This window comes from Lycorma delicatula, chromosome 8, assembly GCF_047948215.1.
Source record: "Lycorma delicatula isolate Av1 chromosome 8, ASM4794821v1, whole genome shotgun sequence".
Classification (NCBI taxonomy): Eukaryota; Metazoa; Arthropoda; class Insecta; order Hemiptera; family Fulgoridae; genus Lycorma; species Lycorma delicatula.
The window spans coordinates 123504273-123528745 of record NC_134462.1 but is presented as its reverse complement, the minus strand read 5'-3'; the positions used below and the strand labels follow the sequence as shown (position 1 = coordinate 123528745).

The following is a 24473-nucleotide window of genomic DNA, read 5'->3' as shown; positions in this document are numbered from 1 at the left end:
TCTCTTCTACTGATATTTCATAAAATACATTTGATTATTTCATAAAGCATTCTATAATTTTTAAAATTCACGAGTTCGTTTCATGTATAATAGTAGGTTTTTGTTCAATATTGAAGTACTTATGCTGTGAAATATTTTTGGTAAAATGTTCTAAATAAAGTAAATTTTTTTTATTCCTAATATATAGTTATATTTAGTTAATGTAACAGTCACACATTATTATTATTATTATTATTAATGAAATAAGTCATAATAAATTGATATCAATAAACAAACAACTTACATGCTCATATAAAATACACTCGTATTGACAATACAAAACCCTATAATTTAGTATATTATATTCCTTAAATACAACGTTTAACGTAATGTTTACATTATCAAGGATACACATTGATATGTTCAAGCGCTTTCGGATTATTAATCCATCATCAGGAACAATGATGCATATAATTTAAATATTTATAAAATTGTAAAAATGTTTAATATTTTCGATAAATTGAAAATTTTAAATATTTTAATTATTTATAAAACTGCAAAAATGTTTAATATTTTCGTCAAGTTGAAAATTTTAAATTATTAAAAAACCGATGACGGAATTCTGACTTCGGCTTTTCTATTATAAAATTCAATTAATTCTTTTCATATGACAAATACTCAATCATAGAAATCTTTAGATATCCAACTAGCTAAATGTACAATTAATTCCTCCCTTAAATAAGTACCAGAAATCAGCAAATCTAATGGGTTTGTTGTACCCTTTGGATTCACTTTATACAGAATATTTTGGGGGTGAAGATCTTCACCACCAAATTTATGAACAAAATGCTCAATTAAGTTTTTAGATTCTTTAGTACGATACCATCCTTTAAATTGTTTCCCACCATTTTGACATAATTTTGTTGCATTAAAAAAACCTGTATTTGTATCAATAATTAGCTTAAAATCGCCAAAGATACAATACGAATAGTTGTCTTTTACATGTTCACAACATACATCTATTAAACTCATTTTCTCTCTATATAAATACGATAATTTTTTAAAAACAACAATAAAATATTTTTACTTATGTTTTAAATTTTCATCTTCAAGTCTATTTATTATTTTCGACTTGCAATTGGTCTATATATTCCAACTTTGAATGCAACTGAGTAATATCATCTTTTTACGACTTAAAATCTTTGAGGAAATATAATTTTTTATAATTTTATGGCATTTTTTATAAAAATCTTTTGATATCAAACAAGCTAAATTTAAAATTAATTCCCCCCTTAAATAAGTACCAGAAATTACTAAATCTAGTGGATTTTGTACCCTTTGAGACGACTTTATATGAATTAATTTGGGAGTCCGAATTAGGGCCACCAAATGATTCTATAATTCTTTAGATTGCTTATTTTGAAACCAATTTTTAAACTGTTTCCCAACATCTTTACATAATTTTGTTGCATTAAAAAGCCTGTAGTTGTATCAATAATTAACGTAAAATCACAAAAGATACCATACGAATAATTGTCTTTTATATGTTCATAACAAACATCTATTAAATTCATTTTGTCTCTATATAAAATAAACAATTTTTTCAACAATAAAATGATTTTAAATATTTTTACTTGTGTTTTAAATTTTCATCTTCAACTCTATTATTTTCAATTCTCAATTCTTCTTGCTTATTTTCTATATATTGCTACTTTGGATGTAACTGTGCAATATCATCTTTATATAACTTAAAATCTTTAGTGAAATAATCTTCTACATTTATCATAAAACTCTTTTGATATCCACAAAGCAATAATAAATAACAATTTTTTATAAACATATGTACCAGAAATTAGTAAATCTAATTGATTTTTATTACCTTTTGGACTAAATACATATATAGTGTTTGCTCATCGGAATTCCGAGAAGCCAAAGTTGCTGGATTAATTCTTTAGATTGATTTTTTAATCTGTTAATTGATAATTAATTCATTCATTAATTTTGATCTAATTTATTTAAATAATAAATATTATCAATTTTTTTTCAATTTCAGTATAATGCCGCGGAAAAAATCTAACCTTAACAATGCGTGTAGGAAAGATGCACGACGCATGCGTGTTTAAGAGAGCTCATGAATCGGAAGAACAAATTACAGCAAGAAACGCAGCTCAACGAATCAGAACAGCAGAAATTCGTAGACAAGAATCTCGAGAACAGCGTGACGAACGTCTGCGACAAAATATCTAAAAACCGTGTTCGGGTTTTACTGGGTTTTAATTTTTTAAGAAGTGCGACAATGACTCTACCAACACAGCCCCCTGCCATTATTACAGTATATGTGACACGACTGGCTGCACCAACCTCTGGGTTACTTAACTAAAAAACATAAAATAAAAAAACAATTGACTGCGACGGGTAAGGCAAGCAAACATATTTAGCGAGCGAAGCCGCGGCGACGGGGATGCTAGTATATATATATATATATATGTATGTGTAACAGATTGAGAATCACATTTTTCTGAAAGCAATTAAAAATTTCTGGAAATTGTTAATTATTTGTTAAAAATGTAAACATCAATTGATATTCTTTAGTAACAAAATCCATCAGCATAAAACAAAAAAAAATTAGTTCAGCAAGTCTAATTTTAGTTTAATAAATTCTAAAATTACCATCAATTAATAAGATAAAGAAAGTATAAGCAATAACAGCTTTAAAATAAGAAATAAAAAATGAGTAATAAATAAGAACAGTATAATGGCAAAGAGATTAAAATAATCAAAAGTGTATTTAGTAAAAAAAATACATGTGTATAGCAATACTTGAATTATAAAATAACCTACTGAAAAACCAATTAAAAGAAGAAATAGCTATAAATACATCGGCTTACAGTTATGCAAAACATTAATTAGCATAAATGTATGTAAACTGTATAAATAGTACTGGAATTAGTAAATTAATTACAGTAAAATTTTGAATATCATTTAATTAAATTTATCTACAAAGAGGTTATTTATTATTGTAATTAAAATTGTTGTCATGTAGTCGAATATTAATGAAAACGTTTTCTAATTAGAAAGGAAAAAGGAACTACAGTATTAATCAGAAGCATATCATGAGTTTCCTCTTACCAATAAACCATTAAACATGGTTTATATATTTCTGTGCGTTAAATGTTAACAAAAATAATTTTTAAATAAAACAGAATTACTTTTTTTTTATGAAACCAAAAATTTATCAAGGTATCCCTGTAAACCCACTAATGTATAGAAATAATTTACCTAAAGGTAAAATATTTATATTAAAAGAGCTGTTTATATATATATATATATATATATATATATATATATATATATAATATATATACACACATACATACATACAATAAAAGCTGATGAAAAATTACCAAAAATAAATAGTCAAATATTCAAAATACTTTTTCTTTTTTTTAATAACTAAACTAACCAAACTAAGTTTACAATAATAATAATAACAATAGTATTTCAGAAACATTCTACTTATGACAAAAAATCTTCAGTTAAGCAACACAGGAAGCCTCATCAGTCAAAAAGTGATGTTTGTGACTGATATATATTTACACAAAGATAATAACTGGTTTGAAGGAAGTCTTTTACCATTAGTAAAAATCATTAAGATTTTTATATATTGTTGGTACTATGAATTGACAAGTGTAAAACAGTATGAACATGAGTTAGAAATACTGTTTTACGCTTGTCAATTCATAGCACCAGATTGTGACAGAGTACAGAAATCACAAAAAATATATTGTTTTTGTTCCTATCCCTTATAAACACAATCAGAAGGTGTTCTAACTATCTAAGGGACATTAATTATGTGAAAAAACTAACTCTTAAAATAATTTTATCGTAGTAAAATTTTAAGATATGTGACCCACAAGTTCATATCTCCTGTCCCGTGAACAACTGTGACAAAAACTAAACGGCATCGATGTTCAAATCTCAGAATTCATTATGCCAAATATCATCTAAATATGTTCACCCAGTCTGGGGATATCTAACAAAATAGAAGACAAAATATATACATCCTTCTAGAATTTCCCAATGCTAAAACTGAGTTTTTTAATAAGAGGGAATCGCAGCAAATCTTTCTAAATGAATCAAGGGCTTCATTGAACAAAGAATTCCAATGAAGGAAATTTATTTTATTGTTAAAAACATAACTTAATTTACTTTTTTTATATTTTTATGAGTTTACAGTTAATTAATTATTAATGGCTATTATTACTTTATATTTCATTAAACTGTTTTGTATTTTTAAGAATTTTTCCATGTGAACTTCAGTGTTATACCATTTATATGTTAAAGAAATTTGTAAATTTTTTTTAAATGAAGAAATAATTTTTTACAATAAAATAAACTCTGTATTCACTATCATTTTATAATAATTGTTGTTAATAATTGTTATTCACTAACCATCTAATCGTCTTGCAGTTCACAAATAAGGTAACATTAACTACTAGTACCGAGCAAGACTGTAAACAGCCCTGACCAAACGCAGTCGATCTGTAGGTTGGTTTATTTCCTTCCAACTTTTCATATCCTCATTCATTTTATCAAAGATACCATGGGAATTGAATCAAGATCAAGATCTGTATTTGTTACTATGGTCCATGCAGACTTTTCCAAGTTTCTTTATTGGGATATGCAAGGATGACAACCTTATTAATAATATAACTCTCCAGGGACCACTGTTTGATGATCAATTGTTATATATATATTTTTTTTTAATTCAATTTAGTATAATTATGTGTAGTAAATTATAATATATAACACAACATTGTTCCTGAGGATGGATAAATAATCTGAAAGCGCTTGAACATTATTATTATATAAACAAGTTATATATTAATACCAATGGCCCACGCTTAATAAAATTAATATTTAGATTGTAATTGAAAAATGCAAAGAATTCTCTTCTACTGATATTTCATAAAATACATTTGATTATTTCATAAAGCATTCTATAATTTTTAAAATTCACGAGTTCGTTTCATGTATAATAGTAGGTTTTTGTTCAATATTGAAGTACTTATGCTGTGAAATATTTTTGGTAAAATGTTCTAAATAAAGTAAATTTTTTTTATTCCTAATATATAGTTATATTTAGTTAATGTAACAGTCACACATTATTATTATTATTATTATTAATGAAATAAGTCATAATAAATTGATATCAATAAACAAACAACTTACATGCTCATATAAAATACACTCGTATTGACAATACAAAACCCTATAATTTAGTATATTATATTCCTTAAATACAACGTTTAACGTAATGTTTACATTATCAAGGATACACATTGATATGTTCAAGCGCTTTCGGATTATTAATCCATCATCAGGAACAATGATGCATATAATTTAAATATTTATAAAATTGTAAAAATGTTTAATATTTTCGATAAATTGAAAATTTTAAATATTTTAATTATTTATAAAACTGCAAAAATGTTTAATATTTTCGTCAAGTTGAAAATTTTAAATTATTAAAAAACCGATGACGGAATTCTGACTTCGGCTTTTCTATTATAAAATTCAATTAATTCTTTTCATATGACAAATACTCAATCATAGAAATCTTTAGATATCCAACTAGCTAAATGTACAATTAATTCCTCCCTTAAATAAGTACCAGAAATCAGCAAATCTAATGGGTTTGTTGTACCCTTTGGATTCACTTTATACAGAATATTTTGGGGGTGAAGATCTTCACCACCAAATTTATGAACAAAATGCTCAATTAAGTTTTTAGATTCTTTAGTACGATACCATCCTTTAAATTGTTTCCCACCATTTTGACATAATTTTGTTGCATTAAAAAAACCTGTATTTGTATCAATAATTAGCTTAAAATCGCCAAAGATACAATACGAATAGTTGTCTTTTACATGTTCACAACATACATCTATTAAACTCATTTTCTCTCTATATAAATACGATAATTTTTTAAAAACAACAATAAAATATTTTTACTTATGTTTTAAATTTTCATCTTCAAGTCTATTTATTATTTTCGACTTGCAATTGGTCTATATATTCCAACTTTGAATGCAACTGAGTAATATCATCTTTTTACGACTTAAAATCTTTGAGGAAATATAATTTTTTATAATTTTATGGCATTTTTTATAAAAATCTTTTGATATCAAACAAGCTAAATTTAAAATTAATTCCCCCCTTAAATAAGTACCAGAAATTACTAAATCTAGTGGATTTTGTACCCTTTGAGACGACTTTATATGAATTAATTTGGGAGTCCGAATTAGGGCCACCAAATGATTCTATAATTCTTTAGATTGCTTATTTTGAAACCAATTTTTAAACTGTTTCCCAACATCTTTACATAATTTTGTTGCATTAAAAAGCCTGTAGTTGTATCAATAATTAACGTAAAATCACAAAAGATACCATACGAATAATTGTCTTTTATATGTTCATAACAAACATCTATTAAATTCATTTTGTCTCTATATAAAATAAACAATTTTTTCAACAATAAAATGATTTTAAATATTTTTACTTGTGTTTTAAATTTTCATCTTCAACTCTATTATTTTCAATTCTCAATTCTTCTTGCTTATTTTCTATATATTGCTACTTTGGATGTAACTGTGCAATATCATCTTTATATAACTTAAAATCTTTAGTGAAATAATCTTCTACATTTATCATAAAACTCTTTTGATATCCACAAAGCAATAATAAATAACAATTTTTTATAAACATATGTACCAGAAATTAGTAAATCTAATTGATTTTTATTACCTTTTGGACTAAATACATATATAGTGTTTGCTCATCGGAATTCCGAGAAGCCAAAGTTGCTGGATTAATTCTTTAGATTGTTTATTTTCACACCAATGAAAAAATTTTTTCCCACCATCTTTACATAATTTTATTGCATTAAAAAAAATCAGCAAATCTAATGGATTTGTATCCCTTGGATTCACTTTATATAGGATATTATGTTGGCTCGAATCTGAACCGACTAATTTTTCTGAATAATATTTTTACATATGTTTTAAATTTTCATCATAGTCTATTATTTTCGATTTGCAATTCTTCTTGCTTATTTTGTATATATTACAAATTTTAATGCAACTGAGTAATATCTTTATATGACTTAAAATCTTTAATGAAATAATCTTTTATAATAATCAAAACATTTATCATAGAAATCTTTTGATATCCAACTCGCTAAATTCAAAATTAATTCATCCCTTAAATAAGTACCAATAATCAATAAATCTAATGGATTTGTACCCTTTGGATTCACTTTATATAGGATATTTTGTTGCCTCGAATTTGAGGCGACTAATTTTTTTGAATAATAATCAATTAATTCTTTAGTTTGTATATTTTCAAACCATTTTTTAGATCGTTTTCCACCATCATTACATAATTTTGTTGCATTAAAAAAACCTGTATTTGTATCAATAATTAGCTTAAATTCGCCAAAGATAACATATGAATAATTTTCTTTTATCTGTTCATGAAATACATCTATTAAACTCATTTTGTCTATATAAATACGATAATTTTTTAACAACAAAATTATGATTTTAAATATTTTTACTTATGTTCTAAATTTTCATCTTAAAGTCTATTATTTTCGCTTTGCAATTCTTCTTGCTTATTTTCTACATATCTCAGTTTCAACTGCAACTAAGATATAACTTAAAATCTATAGTGAAATAATCTTTTATAATTTTACAGCATTTTTTATAGAAATCTTTAGAGATCCAACAAGCTAAATCTAAAATTAATTCCTCCCTTAAATAATTACCAGAAATTACTAAATCTAGTGGATTTGTACCCTTTGAAACGACTTTATATAAATTATTTTGGTGACCAAATGATTCTATTAATTTTTTTGATTCTTTATTACAAAAACCAATTTTTAAATTCTTTCGCGCCACGTTGACATAATTTTGTTGTATTAAAAACCTATAACTGTATAAATAATTAGCTTAAAATCAGCAAAGATACCATACGAATAGTAGATGTAGAGTTTACATGCAGTATTGATATTCCATATTAAGTTTGCTGTAATGTAAATTAATATTTTTACTTATTATATAGAATTGTAAAAATGTCTATTATTTTCATTAAATTGAATTCCAATAATATTAAAGATATGTATTGATGTTTGATATTAAATAATACACGATACATATGAAACTAATTTCTTTCTTTTTTTTATCATATATTCATCAATTTCTTTATCTCCATATGGAAGTGTATCTATAAGGTTTTCTAACACGAATCTTTTGTCATGGAGAGAGAGCTTTTCTACACTGATAATTTTATTATGATGTTTGGTCATCATTACTTTCAGAGATAGTGTAATATATCATAGATTATTTTTTAATGTAAACAATAATGATTATTTAATATCTATAATGTCAGTTTAAACTTCAAAATCATTGTTAGTTCTTTATTAACTATTCATCACACATCATAAATAAAAAAGGGCGTATTTTGAAAACGGTGCGTCCTAGGCCAATTCTAACGGGATTTTGAATTCTTAATCGAAAGGGAATTTACCTATTTCCTGGATTGACAGCCATTAGTTTCATGCGTCTAAGTCCAACCATTCTCGAGATACGCCCTTTTCTCACAATATTTTTGTATTTGATGATGAAATAAAATAAAAATATGTTTTTATTATCTAGCAACCACTCGGTTAACAGTTATGATCGCTTTTAAATTTATAACAATGTTTTGAAAAAAAATCGGGCATCATTACTTTCAGTGATATAGACATGTAAAATATTGGGGGTCATGTTTATTTTTATTCTTTTGCAATTAATGAGTATTGTTTTATGAAGGAAACAGAATTCTGCTTACTACACGCTTTCGTGATGAAAATGAGGGGGTCACTCACCTCAGGCTCTCGACTAATCAGCGCTCGTGAAAAATAACCTTGCATACTGTTGTAAAAGTGGTGGGGAGAGATTACACTATGTGGGGTTTCTATACTACTCTTATGAGATCTACCCAAAACATTAGATTGTCCAAAAATATAACGAAATAAACTATTTTGTAATTTGAGGGGTTTTACCCATTTACAACCCCTTAAAATTGGATAATTCATTCAGGTTGAAAAATAGATATTTTACATAAAATAAAAACAATAATTTATTTTTAATTATTAAAGATCTTTTACTAATTTTGAATAAAAGTACATTTAAACCATGACCTCGTTTATATTAAACATCGGACCTTTAATTATTAAACAACACGTCATTATTTTCAAGTCATTTAAATATAAAGTGATGCGTTGATATAAAGTGTAAGCTGCGCTATCCTATTCGTTCTGTATAATAATATACTATTAAATTTAAACTTGCTTTTTATATTATAATATATTATAAGCGTGTCATTACACGTGTATTATTAGTATTTTTTTATAAATTTTGATTTATAAGATAGGCGTTTTTGATATTATTACGTTCTATTAAATTAAATATCTTATCTCTTTAATTTTTTAATAGCAAATTTAATAATATTTTTTATTACTTTAGACCAGAATACTCGTTTACAATTCTATTTTGTAATATGTCAACATTAGAATATAAACAACAAAAAATATATAAATGTAACCTTTTACTTCAGGGTTTTATCTTTTTCTTTTGTTTAACCTACGAAACTGCCGTAAGGTATTATATCAGAGGATGAATAAGGATAATAGGTATCAATGTAAATGAAGTTAGTCTTGTACAGTCTCAGGTCGACCATTCCTGAGATGTGTAGTTAATTGAATCCCAACCACCAACGAACACTAGTATCCACTATCTAGTATTCAAATCCGTAAAAACGTTATTCTTGCCTTTGCTAGGATTTGAACCTTAGAACTTTCGACTTCGAAATTAGCTGATTTGCGGTGATGAATTAACCACTACACCAACCCGAAGGGTTTACCAATTAAGCCTGCTACTCTTCAAGATCTGCGAAATCGAATTATTATAGCAGTGAATTCAATAACCAGTTACCAATAAAAATAATGTTGGACCAATTAAAATAATTAACTGTTGTTTACAAATCTCGAATTTTACATCCTAGTACGAATTACAGGAAGTATTGTGAACGCGATAAATTTCGGTTTTCAGATGTCAACGGAAATTTCCATTTGACCAACCCTGAATCCATTTTGACTATTTTCGGCGTGACGTGGTACGTATGTGCGTATGTATCTCGCATAATTCAAAAACGAGTAGGCATACAATGTTGAAATTTTGGATTTAGGACTGTCGTAACATCGAATTATGCACCACCCACTTTGATTGCAATCGATTTGACCAAAAGTGTCCAAAAAAGCCCAAAATCCAAAACATTTGGATTTTGGAGTTTTTCTTAACTGCAGTAATAAGTCCTCACTGAGAGCTTTTCAACGATATATAATAAATTTTCATTGGTTCCAGATTTATGGCCAAATAAAACTTTAATTAAGGGAATATTTTGCTCTTACAAGGGGAAGGTACATCGGTTCAAATCCGACTTCATTTCCGTTTTAAAAAAATGAAAAGTACATAAAATTTTATTTCACTAATAACTTCTGATTTGTTTTCATTTTTTTTTATTATAAAGAATGTTTTACAATCAGATGTTAATAATTATTTATAATGAAATAAAAAAAAAAGTTGAAAAAAGCTTTCACCGGTGCTAAGGAGGGGGATAAAAAAATGTCCACCTTGAAGTTAAAATAACGTCAAATTTACTAAATACAATGGTTGCATGTGAAAAAAAGTTTCACATGTTCAGCTTACGACAAGCTCAATCTTATTACAATTCCAGCAACATTTTGGTCATCTCTTGCCGTAAGGGTTGGTTACATAAAAAATTTTAGGTAATGTTTAGAGGACTAACGACCACTTTAAACCGATACGATACTGTGCCTATTAAGGTAGGTATGGTTTTTGTCTTCAAACCCCCATTTTTTCCACCCCTTGGGCCAGTAATTGATATCACTGGTTATATCAAAAAATTTTACTTACATAAGTTTTAGGCCCTTATCTAAAGAATCGTAGGAACTTTAAACGAATTCGATATTTTACTTAATAAAAAAGTTATAGCAATATTTTTTTTTTTGAAAAAGCCATCCCATTTCCACCCGCATGGTCCGATTTTGGCTGTTAACGAACTCGACCGAGATTTTGGTTCTAGTGTTTTTTAGGAAACAATTTAAAAGTGATTGGCGCAAAATTAGGGCAGTTACCGTGTTCACATTTAAGTGAAATACACAGATAAATCTATAAATGTTTAAGTAAACTTTTGAGCTGACGGTGGTTTTGGGGTCTGGCGGATGTGAAACGCGAAGATATGTCAAATTTTTCCGAAGTCGAATCATAGTGCCCATTACAATAGGCAGCTTTCTTATGAAATCTACCTAATATAAGCATTATTCCTTATAATTATAGATATAAATTAACCAAACTTAACCTACGGTCACTTCGATCTCTAACCTCAACTAATTAACGCTAATGTTTTGATTATTTAAATTATAAATAACTGCAATAATTTCTGAATTTATTATTTAAATATCAAAACAATACTGTTAATTAGTAAAGTTAACACCATATAAGATGTACTACAAAAAAAAAATAAAATAAAATAAAACTAATTAAATTTAATAAAATGTAGTTTTTCGAATATAATATTTTAAATTGAAAAATACTACTCTTCACCTAGATCAGTTTTACAAATGCACATATACATTAATTATGTTGCTTTATACTCTTTCTTATGGTAACGATATATTTAAAGACCTGAGTTATAATGACTCTGGACTGCTCAGAGTTGATTTCTTTAAGGGTAATGATGTTCGCAGTTAAGTTCTGTTAACTGCCCACCACTATTTTTGTAATACGAATTCTGTTTGCTGTCCACCACACTTTATTTTAAAAATTTTATATTTCTAGGTAATTTGACAGCGGTAGAATATTTTGTGTTAAATGAAAAACTACTAATTCTGTGCCTCAAAGTTGTTTACTGAAATGAAAACAAAACATTACTGCCCAAGTATTAGTACTCAACCGCATACTTATGCAACATTCTTTTACTACATCTATATCTCTCACAATTGTTAATCTATATCCCTCATGATTGTTACTTAACATTCAACAACATTTCATGCCTGTGTCTGCAATGCTTTTGTTTAGATAAAATGTTACAATTTTTCATAAAGGTGATCAACTATTCTTCATTTTACACATCTCATAAATTAGATGGTAACTCCATCTAACCGAACTGAAACAGTACTAGTCATTCACAACAATGAACTTTGCGATACATGGTTAAACTATTAATTTATTACTACTATTAAACTATTATTAATGATAAACTATTAAATTATTTTAAATAAAAATGGTGAACAGCTAATGAAATCTAACTGTGCTTCTTTTATAAAGAAAGCAGAATGAAGAAATAACATGCAGAACTAGCTGAATTCCCCAGAATTGCACTGGAGTTTGCATATTGATGTGCACCAGTACGTTTGACTCAGTGAAAAAGACAATAACCCACCAGGTTGGTCTAGTGATGAACTCATCATCACAAATCAGCTGATTTCGAAGGTGAGAGTTCTAAGGTTCAAATCCTAATAAAAGCAGTTACTTTTATACGGGTTTGAATACTAGATAGTGGATACCGATGTTCTTTGGTGGTTGGGTTTCAATTAACTCAGCCACCCCATTATTATGAATGGTTGACCTGAGACTGTACAAGACTACACTTCATTTACATTCATAAAATTCATCCTCATTCATCCTCTAAAGTAATACCTTACGGTGATTCCAAAGGCTAAACAGAAAAATAAAGTGAAGAAGACAATAGATATTTCATATGTGAGATCACTTACAATCATAAAATCTTATCAAACAAATACATATGTGTCTTTGTAATCTGAAACAAAAAGAAATCACTGCCAAAAAATTTCATTGACAGTTATTTTACGGTCTTGGAAAACTTTAATCTATGACTATGTTTTAACCTCACAGTACAATAACCGTAGTTAACATGTTTTTTATCTTAAAAACACATGCGCACACACGCGAGCACATACATACACACATGTGCGATCAATGCACACAGTATTTACATGTATACGTAGAGTGTAAATTGCATAGGAAAGAGACAAAGGATTATTATGACAAAAAACAGAAAGGGGAATGTAGGCAAAATAATATAAAAGTAGAAGAAACATTATTCACACCATTATTTACTTTTTTAAACATATATATACCACGTACCCAAAGCACCTCTTGACACCAATCCTATGCATATTGTAACATTTAATTCTTTGAGATAAACTTTACACTGGGAATAAATGCAAAGTATCATGAAATAAAATATAGCATACTACTTACTAAAGTAGTCAGGCATATTTACAGTTTATATTACCACCATCTATCAAGTTTTAACAATAACTATAAATACATTTGAGATAAATGCATGACAATCTAAGGCATCTGTACAATATTTATAAAGAAAGCTGATATAATATTTATAATAAATTAAACTATTATTATTGTTATTAGCAAATACAGCATTAAATGATAACACATTCTGTTTAAAGAAAATTAAGTACAGTTCATTCATACAATAAGGTCTACTGCAGTATTTCTTCACTGTACGGTGCACAAAATTCTTATCACTACTGTCATTTATTTAAATGTTCATAACTTTTGAATAATATTTTTGTTTTATAAGCATTACTTTATTTATAAAACACATCAAAAACAAAAAAGTCATGTTTTTATTATATACATTCATATTTATAAAATGCTGAAATATATACATATATATATATATAATTTTCAGCATTTTTTAAAGCTGAAAAAATGCATATAGGTGTAATAAATAAATATATATATATATATATATATATATATAAATTATTCAATCAATGAATTTTAATACCATATTGTTTTGCCATAAGGAATACCTTACTGTTTCTGTAAATTCGGTATTGCAATGATGAAACTTTACGCCTTATAATTTATATTTCTGTTTATGCCTTTATATAAAGTGCCCTTAAAAGGTGAGGCCAAACTCTAGTTAATGATTCTACTTATGATACTGAAGAAAAAATGTCCAGTGAACATAGGTCCGAAAACGGATATTTTTCTGCCTATCAGCCATTTTGTGTTTTTTTAAAAAAAGTTATTTTTCAAGAACGGTTGGAGGTAACGCAATACAATTTTGTACTTTACTTTAAACTAACATTTTCTAATAGGAAAAAAAAACAATGATATTCTTTGTTGACAAATTTCAGAATGGTGGCCGTTTCAATTTTTCAATTTTAAATATCTTAGGAATTATTAGATTTATAGAATTGTTGTATTATAAAAATTATCAAGCATCTTTTTTTAATAAAACAACTCCTTAAATGTAAAAGTCCGATGCCAAACAACAGAGTTATTGCAAAAAGTAGTCCTCAACCAATATGGCAGCAATCTTGTTTTTTTTATTATCACTTGATGACTAAATCAAATTTTCTGATTAAAGTTGCTAAAAATTCAACATTATGTATATTTAATAATAATTATTGTAACGCATGTGAAATTTGTTTGTTTTCTGAAGAGAATCACAACAAACGTTCAATGTGACTTCCATTCATTCTAACACAACAATGTACTCGTTTAGTGACAGACATACATGCTAAAAAATTCCTGGCTGCTCCCGATTGTTTGAAAAGAGCGGACAACACGTTATTTGGGAAAACACGCTCACCACTAGACCAACCAGGTGGGTAAAGACCTATGTTCACTAGTTATTTTTCCTTCAGTAATGTCAGTTAAAACACTAACTAGAGTTGGGCGTCACTTTTAAGGACACCCGGTATAAGTTTAATTCGTATTCATTTAGTGTTTATCTGTTCATTCGTATTCATTTATTGTTTATTTGTTCAAATTCATTTATGAGTTTTGCCTTTATAACGCTTATTTTTAGATGAGTTTAGTTGAAATCCTGTATTTTAAATCAAATACTGCAGTTCTTGAATTATAAGTAAAATAAGTAAGCATTTTAAAATAATAAATTATGTAATTGACTTTATTACTTCATTTAATTAAATTTGGTTATTCAAATAAAAATTTTACTACTGAAATAACATACATTAAGATAAATTTATTTTTTATTTAATCTGTCAAGTTTAAATAAAGATAATTCTTAAATGAGGTTTAAAAAAAAATGGCATTTTTAGTGACAAGATGTGGCTGCATATTAGTGCAGCTACACTAATAAAAAAAAGTGTGGAGGTATATTACTGATAAAATGTGTAAATTATTCATACACTGCTCAACAGACAGTTTCTTGAAAAATGGATATGCCAGAATAAGTGTTTTCTTCACAGCTGGCAAATACATATCAGAACCTTTTTTTGCCCACGATAGAGCTAATGAATATGAAAATAAAACATTGAATATATACAAATTAAATTATTGCTAATTTTTTAACACTTCCTACAACTTCAATTATTTATTTATAGCAATTGCAACTTTGAAATATAACTAGCTATTTTTTTTTTAAATAATAAGTAATCATAAATATTCGCAGAAATAATAAAGCATATCATAGTACTATTTCTGAGAAATTATTATATTACACATAGGAAAACTCCCTCTATGAATCATGAGACCTTGCCGTTGGTGAGGGGGCTTGAGTGCTCAGTGATACAGAGTAGCTGGACCGAAGGTGCAACCATATCGGAGAGGTATCTGTTGAGAGCCAGACTAAGGAATGATTCCTGAAAGAGGGCAGCAGCTTTCAGTAGTTGTTAAGGGCGTAGGTCAGGACGACTTAAACGGTCATATCAACATCACTCAGTCCTCTGAGTACTGCGAAGCTGAAAGCAATGGAAAACTACAGCTGCTTTTTTTTCCAAGAAAATGTAGCTCTCTGCATTTTCATATAACAATGATGCCTTCCTTGGTAAAATATTCCAGAGGTAAACTAGTCCCCTGTTCGGATCTCTGGGTGGAGGCTACTAAGGAAGGGGTCACCAGAAAATTAAAAAATAACATTCTATGAGTCGGATCGGAATGTTAGACGTTTAAAAAAGGTTGGTAGGTTAGAAAATTTAAAGAGGGAAATGGATAGGATAAATGTAGATGTAGTAGGAATTAGTGAGGTTTGGTGGGAAGAGGAAAACGACTTTTGGTCAGGTGATTTTAGAATAATTAACTCAGCTTCAAATAATGGGCAGACAGGAGTAGGTTTCGTAATGAACAAGAAAATAGGGAAGAGAGTAGAGAATTTCAAAATGCATAGCAATAGAATCATTGTAATAAGGTTAAAATCAAAACCTAAACCGACGATTGTTAACGTCTATATTCCTACAAGCACCCATGATGATGATGCGGTAGAGTGGGTAGAGTGTGTATACGAAGAAATTGACAAAGCAATTAAACACATAAAAGGAGATGAAAATCTAATAATAGTTGGAAATTGGAATGCAAACATTGGAAAAGGCAAGGAAGGATATATAGTGGGTGAATATGGGCTGGCAAAAGGAATGAAAGAGGGGACGACTTACAGAATTTTGCATGAAGTATAATATAGTAATTGCCAACACCCAGTTTAAAAATCATAATAGAAGAATATACACATGGAAAAAGCCAGGCGATACTGCAAGGTATCAGATACATTATATCATGGTTAAGCAAAGATTTAGGAATCAACTCGTTGACTGCAAAACTTACCCTGGAGCAGACATTGATAGCGACCATAATTTAGTGATAATGAAATGTAGATTGGGGTTTAAAAGCCTGAAGAAAAGGTGTCAGATGAATCGGTGGAATTTAGAGAAGCTTGAGGAAGAGGAGGTAAAGAAAATTTTTGAGAAGGGCATCACAAGAGGTCTGAGTAAAAAAGATAAGGTAGAAAATGTAGAAGAAGAATGGGAGAATGTTAAAAAGGAAATTCTTAAATCAGCAGAAGCAAACTTAGGCGAAACAAAGAGAACTGGTAGAAAACCTTGGATTTCATACGATACATTGCAGCTGATGGATGAATGTGTAAAATATAAGAATGCTATTGATGAAGGAAGTAAAAGGAATTATCGACAATTAAGAAATACTGAGCGCACACGAAAGTTAAGAAAAATTTTGGGGTACATAAATTAAAATCCGATAATACGTTAAACAAAGATGATACACCGATTTATAGTACAAAAAGAAAAGTCGATAGGTGGGTGGAATATACTGAAGAGTTATATCGAGAAAATGAATTAAAAAATGGTGCAAGAATGAGCTTTAGTACAATGAAATAATTTTTTAAGTTATTTAAAATTTTGTAGTTCTAAGCAAATTGGATTAAGGGGTAGCAATATTGAAGATTATTTCAAATAGTGTTTTCCTTGTAACAATGGTTTTGTCTCATATCAATTTCTCATGGGTTTTAAAAAACCCACTCCCCAATAAAATTGAAATATTACACAATTATATATATTATTATATAGACAGGAAGATGGTTTTAGTTTGATCAGGATAATGAAAATACTACTCGATCGACTGCAATCAAATTTTTACCCACATTTCTTGGCATAACTGAGAAGGTTTTTAGATATATTTCACCTCAAAAAAAAAATTATATATATATATATATATATATATTTCTTCTTAAAAGACCTTCCATATTTGACTTTCAAAGGCAAGTCAGCCTTGGGTGGGAATAAATTCCCGAGTTACAATTCTGGATGTGATCCAAAGAAGAAATACTTATCAAATACTAAATGTGATGAAGAAATACTGGGCAGCTCGGAAGAGTAAAATAACACGCTTTTCTCAGAAAAGATCTAACTAAAATTGACTTAAGTGGTCCCATGTAAAAGCATAATAATAATAATATATTTCTTCTGTCCATGTGTATGTGACTGAACTCCTCCTAAACGGCTGGACTGATTTTGATGAAATTTGTGCCTGTGATTAAGTTGATTAGAGAATGGTTTAGATTCACAATTTGATCCGATAGAAAATGTTTTTTTAATTAACTTATCTATTTATGTGTTGTTTTTGATCTTGGGATGGTTAAGATTCACAATTGGATCCAGTAGGCAGCTCTGCGATCGCGTTTAGAATTGCACGCTTATTGAGAATATTTTTATTATATTTATTGAAATACGTTTTAAAGTGTAATTAAAAAATAAACATTAAGCAAATTTGTATGGTGCAGTATTGAAGTGAGTATTTTACATGATTTTTCATGAATTTTAATTAGGTATACACGTGCATTCAATAACAATCAACTTATCCTACAAATTTAAATTGTCAGTCCTCATTTGATTCTATGCAACTTATGATGTATTGAACAGCTCTTTGAAAATAAAAATGTAGATTTGTAAAATAAATAATAATATTTATAAAATTAAAATATAAGTTACTTATAATAATTATAGTTTGAAGTATAATTAAAAAATTGAAGTTATAATTTTTGTAGCTGATTAATTTTATAAAAAAAATTTTTTTAATTGTTTTTAATTTACAGTTTTCTAAAATTTGGTAAAATATATGTTAAAATAAAGAATGAGAAAAATGATAAAAATTTCTAATAAAATTTTAACTACATTGTTTTTTTTTACAGTGCTTTAATTTTTTATTAATTGATTAATTAAGCTATCACATGGTTATTAAACTTCAAAATTATTAAATAAAAAAAAAATGTAGGAGGTACTTTTTTAGAATGATCTTAAGTGAAAATTAGCAGCAATGTGGATGAAAATGTATTAATTACACTAATTATTAATTTTACGACGTACACGGCATGCAAAAACAGTCCATAACCGTCGGTTAAATAGAACGGCAGAAGATCAATTGACGGACAATGTAAATTTAAGAGAGCAGGTTGCAAACACACGTGCAAATGAAAGTCGAGAGCATCACAACGAACGTCTTCGAGGTAATGCATCGTGACAAGGAGAGGCACGTCAACGAGTCACCGACGCACACGGAGTACATGGTCGACAGCGCGTGCAAGAACGTCGCGCATTGACACGTGCATCACTTCACCGCCTTGCGTTCGAATATAAGCCGGAAATAGACTATTCGTCACATGCACTAATTGTCATCGGTAATATGGACGAAGAATGCCAACACTGTCATGCATTTAAATAAAAAGGTGAACCGGCCGGTCTTTGCTGCGCATCAGGAAAAGTTTCACTTCCACCATTGAATTCGCCGCAAGAACTATTGAAAACTACTGGCTGTGTAGCCAGTAGTGTTTATCACAATCTCAATCGAAATTGTTTTTGAGTAAAATTCGAAAATTCAATTCTTGCTTCCAAATGACAAAAATATTTCAGAATGAGAACAGTCGTAATTTTCAATCAACATTTAAGATTCAGGGCTAAGTGTATCATCAAATTGGTTCTTTGTTCTCAATGCCTGATGCCGATCCAAAATTTTTACAAGTCTACTTCATGGGCAATGAGGAGCAACAAATTAACACACGCTGCCAACACAACCAAATCGAGCAGATGGAGGAGCGAGAAACAGTAACAACTTTGGAAACTTTTTTGCGTTGGCAATTGCTTCATCAGGCATTGCAGCGACCTTGCTTTATGGTGGGCGGACTGCCCATTCAGCACTCAAGTTGCCATTGAACCTTCACAGAAATCCAGACGCAATGTGTAACATAAAGAAGCATTCAGGCATGGCTGAAGGTTTGAGAAAATGCAAAATTATTATCTGGAATGAATGCACTAATGGCTCAAAAGCATCTCGATAGAACTCTCGATAGATCTCATAAAGCTCTCGATAGAACGCTGAAAGATCTCATAGGTCAAGTTGTGATAACTGTACGCGTGGAGACGTCAGATATTTTAAAAATAATTTTTTTTTACATATTTTTTCATCAAAACGGTCCAAACAATTTATAGTTTTTTGAAAATTTTTATAATTTTTTTAGTTATATTTTTGTTTATATTGCTAGTACTGTCGTGTTGCGTAGATGACGCATGCGTGGTTTAATTGTTGTTATATCTGTGCAGGTTTGATGCTGCTAGGTTAGTTCCATTATCGCTGCCCTGCCATTAACCATGGCTGCTCCGCTTTCTGTTTGCACCAAAGAGCAACGTTCAGCGATCCGTTTTTTGTGGTCCGAAGGTGTATCAGGGGCCGAAATTCATCGAAGACTTTCGGTACAGTACGGGAACAGTGTGTTGTTGCAACGGAGTGTCTACGAATGGATTGAAAAATTAGAAAACGGTCGAAAAATGTTACGCACGATGAAGGAGCCGGACGACCGTTTACCGCCACAAATGAGGAAAACATTGAGCGTACACGTGACATGGTTTTCTTAGACAGAGGAGTAACTATCGATGAAGTGGCACATCGTCTGCAAATTAGTTACGGTTCTGCCTACGGAATCATCCGCAACAGACTTGGGTTTCATAAAGTTTATGCAAGATGGGTCCCAAAACAACTCACACAGTCGCATAAACAAACGCGCTTGGACATCTGCCAAAAACATTTGGATCACTATGGTAACGAACAGGACATCTTCTTATACAGAATTATCACTGGTGACGAAACATGGATCCATCATTATGAGCCGGAGAGTAAACGGCAGAGTATGGAATGGAAACATCCAAATTCGCCCTGCAAAAAAGTTCAAGACCCAACCGTCTGCAGGAAAACTTATGCTTACGGTTTTTTGGGACTCACAAGGACCAGCACTGGAACATTATGAGGAAAGCGGCACGACAATAAACAGTACGCGTTACAGTGAGATGCTTACTGCCAAGCTGAAGCCTGCAATTAGAAGCAAACGCGGAGGACTTCTGTCAAAAGGTGTTCTGTTGTTGCACGACAATGCCCGTCCACGTACTGCTAAATATTTTCATTACTTTTAATTTTAAAATTTAATAATTATTATATTTATTTATTAGATATTTATATAATTTATTTTTTTACTTTTCAGTGCATTTTTATATTTGTTAATATATTATATTTTTTTGTTTAAAATTCTCAATTTGATTTAATTCTTATTTTTTACTTTTTAGAGGGTTTTTCTAATTTGTGTCCTTTTTTTATTAATGTTAATATTAATATTAGTTAAATAAAAGCTTTTTTAAGAAATAATTTTTTATATGTAATCAAATATATTTTTGTAATTTCTTTTGTTTTTTTGTATTTTTTTAATTTTAATTTTTAGTCTTGAAATAAAAATGAACAATAAATTTTTTACATCCAAAAAAAATATTCTTAATAATATTTATATCTGAATATTATTGTTTGTTCAAGTTTGTTTCTTTATTAAGACTAAAAAGTAAAAATATTTATTTTTACACATCGAAGTTACATACGTGTACCAAATTTCAATCATTTTCATACAATAGTTCATGAGAAATAAAAATTTTCAATTAAATGCATGAATTTAGCGTAGTGATAGCGCGTGGGGATGGGTCATATCAAATTCTGACACCGTAGTGCTGTATTGTCATCGAAGTTACATACGTGAATCAAATTTCATTGATTTTTATACGATAGATCAAAAGATATAGCAGTTGCAAGATTTGATTATTCCTAAAGCGAGTTAAATAAATGATTATAATACGGGAAAGATAAATAGAGGAAGGAAACGGAATGGGGGGAAATGAAATATGGTAAACATGAAAATGATGAAAGGGGGGAAGGAAAAAAGAGAAAGGGTAAAAGGGAAAGATTAAATTTTAAAAAGTTTTGATATGTTCATTTTGTTAATGTTTTATCAAATTTTCAATTGTGTTCATTTAATCTATACTCAAATCTAGCAATAGTGAAGCATTGCCGGGTCTGCTAGTTTAATACATAAACATATTAAATAATGTTAAGGTAAATATATTAAATATAAAAAATATCTACATAATAATTCTAAATTCGAAAAAGTTATTGGAATTTACTTGAATATATATTTATGAACATATTCAATGGAATGTGAAAAAAATTCAGGGTTGTTTTTTAATTTAACTGGTATAATTTAAAAACTCATCACAGAATAATACTGTTTCTATAAAAAAAAACTGCTTATTTTAAATAAATAGATAGAAAATATTTTTAAATGGTTTGGTTATTTATTAAAAATTGCAATGTAAACAATATAAGGCCTAAGGTATTGGTTTTATAAAAACAGTTCTGTTACCTGGTTTGGTAGAGATAAATAATATTAATTTTTAAGAATAAGCATTTTCTTTTTTATTTTAAGCAATAATAGCACATTTACAGCCACAGGGTGAGTAAGACATTTAATTTTCTAAATGTCACTCTACAGAATAGTTCATACTTATGGGCACTAAATAAAAAATTGTGAAACATTTTTATATGCTGAAACTTAATTCTGACTTTTTGAGGAACCCAAAAAATGATATAATTTTTAAGTGAGAAAATATGTAAATATATTAAATAATAAATATTGATTACAAATTTAGCATTTTATTAAGGTGATTCAAAGCAAACCAGTGCAGTTTGATTTTGTTGAAAATAAAATTAATTTGATCATTCCAAGAGAAATTGTCATCCAATAAAACACCCAGAAAATCTGTTTTATGGGCAACATAAATACTGGTATCATTATTAATAGGAATTGTATTCAGCTGATCAGCAATGTTGTTTTCCTGAGCTGTAATGCTTTTATCCATATTTATAATTAGATGATTACATTTCACCCAGAGAATATATATTGATATCATAGAATTTTCAAACTTTTTTAAAATTACCTTCAAATATAGATACAGTTGTATCATTTGCAAAGAAGATAACAATGAATGATTCAAGATATTGAGGCAGGTCTTGGTTAAATAAGAAAAGCAAGAGACCAAGGACCATTTTCCTGTGGCACTTGACATTCTGTATCTTGAAGTGAGGATGTATATATTATATGTGTATCCTTCATCAAAAGATAAATTTGAACTACCTATTTACAATTGGTAAGGTATAACTAACCAATTGTAAACAGCTCCTCTAATACCATATCTGCTAAGTTTTATCATTAATAAAAATTCCAGAACAAAATCAAATTCTTTACAGAGATCACAAAAAAAAAAAATTGAAAATGGAATCTTTATATTTTTTAAGCAATTTAAAATATTTTTCCTAAAGTATCCTAAAAATTTAATATGTTATTCTTCTCAAGAAATATTAGTCTATATTTCACAATGTTTTCAAATAACAATAGTTTAGAAAATATTGACATTAAAAAATTGGCCTATAATTTTGTAAATTAAGTGTCAAACCTTTCTTAGGGAGAGGAATAACAATCAATGTCAGTCTTAAGGCAGCTAAAAAATACTCCATTATTAAAAGATTCATTAATAAGTGGGACAGGAAAAATAATACGACCTATAACTTCTTTTAGAATATTGGTAGGATATTCAATACTATTGAATTTTTAAGCTTTATACTTAAACTAGCCAGTCCGTCTAGCCAGAACCTGGACCCTCAGGACTCAGGTAAATCCCAGAGCTAACTCAGAAGCTCCAAGGGGCCTACCCCATGGTTGCAGACCTTGCTTTGCTCGCCATTCCCATCTACCCAGAGGGTGAGCCCTCTGGACCTCCTCCACATTGTATGTTATCCACATGGTTGTGAGAATAATACTGAAAAATAATAATTAAAGAATTCAGGCTATATAGAAACCTTAAAAAGAAACTCATTACAAAACATAGAATAATAATAACTATGGTAACTAAAGTACACTCACCTTTGACGATAAAAAATTCATAACTTATTTTTTGCCATGGTGACAGAAATATAGTATGAAGTGAAAGGATTAATCTAATTTTTCCTTAATCAGTATCTTTAGTTCATCACCCTCCTTGGGGAAAATTAAACACCTCTGCAACCTGAATTAAAAATAAAGTAATGGAAGTAGAGTCCTTTGGTATTTTTGGTGTTATCTGACCTATTCTATTTCCAAATCTGCTTTCACTTTTGATAACTACAGTTCCGATAATATAAATGGTATAATAGTAATAATAAAACATTATTTAATACTAATAATAATTACAGTATAACCTATTAACATTATGTTATTATAATTTTATTATTACAGGTTTTCTGAATAGTACTTTAGTTCATATTTTTTAAATTTAGGGTGTTCAAAAACTTTGCTATAGGGGCTTTCCGAAGACTGTTTCCTACCTGTAAGTAGCACAAACAAAAGAAGTATCTTTACAGCTCATCCTTTCTAAAGGCTAAGCTGTAAATCTAAACCCTTATTCCACCAAAAATCTATTATCCATTCAGAAAACAGGTTTCTTTAATTATAATGATAAAGCAATAACAATCAATAACTGTTTTATAACCACTCAGCAAACAATAATTCCTTCACTCTATATACATTTACATTAATCTCTGATTAGATAAATTAATGATTTACAACTCTTATCCTCTAAATTCTAAGGCTGGGATTACTTGCATAAAGAATTACTTGTAATTCTTAGTGTTAGTTGAATAAGACACAATCTACTGACCATA

At 28.7% G+C, this 24473-nt stretch overlaps 1 long non-coding RNA gene across 1 annotated transcript in view; it reads right to left on the bottom strand.

Moving 5' to 3' along the window:
- LOC142328879 (uncharacterized) overlaps nt 1–23828 on the bottom strand; it is a 37368-nt gene extending 13540 nt beyond the window's left edge. Inside the window, exon 1 of the long non-coding RNA XR_012757375.1 lies at nt 23698–23828. This is a non-coding gene — a long non-coding RNA (uncharacterized LOC142328879). The remainder of the gene's footprint in view (nt 1–23697) is intronic.
- Between the last annotated feature and the right edge of the window lie 645 nt (nt 23829–24473).